The sequence below is a fragment of the Chenopodium album genome, chromosome 16 (assembly GCF_948465745.1).
Source record: "Chenopodium album chromosome 16, dcCheAlbu1.1, whole genome shotgun sequence".
NCBI classification, from domain to species: Eukaryota; Viridiplantae; Streptophyta; class Magnoliopsida; order Caryophyllales; family Amaranthaceae; genus Chenopodium; species Chenopodium album.
The window spans coordinates 8380908-8384187 of record NC_137849.1 but is presented as its reverse complement, the minus strand read 5'-3'; the positions used below and the strand labels follow the sequence as shown (position 1 = coordinate 8384187).

General features: G+C 34.8%; 1 long non-coding RNA gene across 1 annotated transcript; it reads right to left on the bottom strand.

Annotated features, from left to right (window-relative positions):
* Positions 1–570: 570 nt before the first annotated feature.
* Positions 571–2101, bottom strand: LOC145584840 (uncharacterized). The gene is made up of 4 exons (XR_014100426.1): positions 1859–2101; positions 1657–1763; positions 1019–1118; positions 571–795 (listed from the first exon to the last, which is right to left on the bottom strand). It is a non-coding gene; the product is annotated as an uncharacterized LOC145584840 (long non-coding RNA).
* Positions 2102–3280: the final 1179 nt, after the last annotated feature.

Here is a 3280-nt window from a genome sequence, read left to right as displayed (position 1 = left end):
GGGTGGGGGGCTGATTTCCGAAGTAGGGGTAAGGACAAGAGGTCAAAAATCAGTGGAGGGGAGGGATTTTGGTGTCTCGAGAGGGGTGGAAGGGAGGCCAACCGACCGTTTTCGAGGGTTAAGGGGTAAGCCGGCCGGTTTTCGGTGGGGGTTAGAGGTGGGCTTGGTTTCACGATGGGGTTAGGGGTGGTTGGGATGGCACTACTACAAAAATTAGCAAAGAGGCCTGTTGAAATATGCTTGAGAGACCTCTTCATAACGGGTCTCTATCTCAGGGGTCTCTTTGATAAAGAGACCCGTCCATAAGTGGAGGTCTGTTTATGAGAACAAAGAGACCCGTTGTAACTTATAGTGGGTCTACTAGGTAAGTTAAGAAGTTGATAGTTTAGAAGGCGAAGAGACCCGTTATGTGAGGTAAGTGGTATGTTTAGCGGTATCAAATAGACCTGTCATGTCAAATAACGGGTCTGTTTGTTCCCTACTTTTTTTTAAAAAAAAATAAAAATTATTTTTCGATTTGATTTTGAATTTTGAAAATTTTGTTATTATGCTCCATAAAAATTGGCAGAAATTTCATATATTGTAAATTAAAATTGAATATATTGAAATTTACATAAATTATTATATCAAAAAACGTAAAATTGATGTGAATGATACAAAAAGATCATCCAACTAACATATAAAACTCCAACCAAAAACAATTAATTTACAATTATAATTACATCATTAAGGGTTGAGTACTCCATTTCCTATCTCCGTTGACAATTTTGTGTGATCTGATGAAATCAAGCATATCTGACAAAAAAAAAAAAAAAAAAAAAAAACATTATAGTTAAGAAACATTCTACACTAGAAAATTTACTTGAAAACACATTCAATTGTTTTCAAAAAACCACAAAAAAATTGAAATCATGAATACAATACTCTGCAAGTAGGCTATTCTCAATAAAAACCAATTAACCATGTATATTTTCAACAAATATATATATTTGTCACCCAAAAAGAGGATGAGATTAACTTTGTTATTTGCAGCTTCCTTTGCAAACTTATCAAAAACTCCATTGAAGTTTGCTACGGTAGCATCCATTATCTTCAATCCCATTTTTTTCCTGATAACTCTGAGATTAATTAAAATAATGGCAGTTAGATTTGTATTATAAAATGCCCAAAAACTCTAGAATTTCAATTAATTAACACGAACAAGAACCCTAAATTAATTAAACAAAAGAATTCCATCAACAAATCAAAGAGAATTATACTCATTAAATGGTTTTGTACAGTAAAATATTAATAAAAAGATGAAATCTTTAAAGGGTTAATTGCATGCAGAAGCATTTACCTCTAGAAAAACCCAGAAACTGATTGTAAAATTGGGTGAATTTCCCAAGTAAATTTTTTGCGAAAACCCCGAAAATGAAAATTTATGTTTTCAAAATCTTTTGTTTCCCACCAGAGCCTTTTCCCCTGTTTTTGTTCATAACAAAGCATCGGCGATGATGAAGACCATTCAATAATGCAAATTTACAATATAAAGCAGGGTGTATAATTATATAAAGCCTTCAAGATCAGATCTAATAGTATAATTTACTCCTTAAATAATTTCTCACCAACCAAAAAAATCAAGAAATGAAAACCCACATTAAAGGGACAAATTACCTTAAAAACTGAAGATATAATTTCACTAACACCGGCACATAAACATAGCAACGATCCGTTCCTCCTAGGCTGGGCTCTCGCATGTCTAGAGTCCGATCAGATCAACACTAAAACCAACAAATCTCGCTCTAACTTAGCGATTTTCTCAAACTTGAGAAATTTGATAGGGGTAAGAGCAAGCATATTGAAGATAGAGAAATACCTGTCTAGGAGTGCCACATTTCCCCATACTTAGAGTATTTGATGATTTTCAATTCAATAGAGGAAGAGGAGGAAGTGACGGTGGCAGATTCAAAGAGAGGATGAGCTAGGGTTTTAATTTGGGGTTTGAATTTTGAAGAGAGAGAATACCAAGTAAACATCAATAGCAAGTAAGTGAATGAATTTAGGACACAATGAAAAAAAAAAATAGAGTACGAATAAAATAGGGGTACTCATTGTTGCAGCAAGGAACAAAGATAAAAGACCCGTTAATAATGAGAACGGGTCTCTTATCTATTTAATATGCCAAAGCTGTGGGACCTAATATGATAAAGAGACCCGTTGGGTTTGGCAATAGTTATTTTATCTCTCTCATTTTGTCTTTAATACATGTAAGAGACTCGTTACAATTAATATTAGGTCTCCCATATCAAACAGAACCGTTGGTTAAATAACGGGTCATTAATTAGGGGTCTCTTTTCCAAGTTTTGTAGTAGTGTGGGTTTTTTCTTCTTCTTTTTAAAAAATTATTTAAAAAAATTTAGAGCAATCATTTGTTGACACGTGGCTTTTTTTTTTTTTTTAAAAAAAAAAAATTATTTAAAAAAAAAGAATTACCCTTTAAGCAGGTTACTGGTAATTGGGACTACTCTAGACAAACATATCCAATAGTTAGGATTTATAAGATAATAAACCTTAGTTGGGATTATTAAAAGTAAATTGGTCATAATTGAGATTATTAAAGTATATTTTTCCTTTTTAAAATTTTTTTTACCAATGATATGCTGACACGTGTCAGATATTTTGTTATAACAAGTTAGACAGCCAGCCACAATATAATTTTTTTATTTTTCTTCTCTCTCTTCTCTATCTCCTCTTTCTCTTTCCTCTTTTCTTCTGCTCCACTTAGGCCACCCAAACCCACCCCTTCCCCGACTCTCTTCTCTCTCTCCTATCTCCTCTTTCTCTCTCCTATTTTCTTTTCTCTAGTTAGCGCACCCAAACAAGCTAAATGGAGCAGCGGTGGTAGGGGGTAAGGGAGCTCCTCGTACTCCGTCGCCGAAAAACAAGCTAGAGGTTTTTAAGGCCAAATTCAGCTTTGAAACTCTAGATCTAGAGTTTTCATGGTCGAATTTAGCCTTTTTAGCCACATTTGAAGTGAAATTCGAAGCTAATATTAATTTTGAGGTATATGTTCGATTTAATTTTTTATTTTTTTTTATGGTTGTGGGTTCTGTTTGGTTGGATCTGGGCTTGCTAATATGTTTTATTAAGGTTTGGTTGGATCTGGGCATGGTTGTTGGTGGTACGGAAGTTGGTGGTGGCATGGTATTTGTTCGATTTGGGCGTGGTTACTGGTGGTACGGGAGTTGGTGGTGACATGGTTGCTGGGCGTGGTTGATGGTGGCGTGGGGCAGCGGGT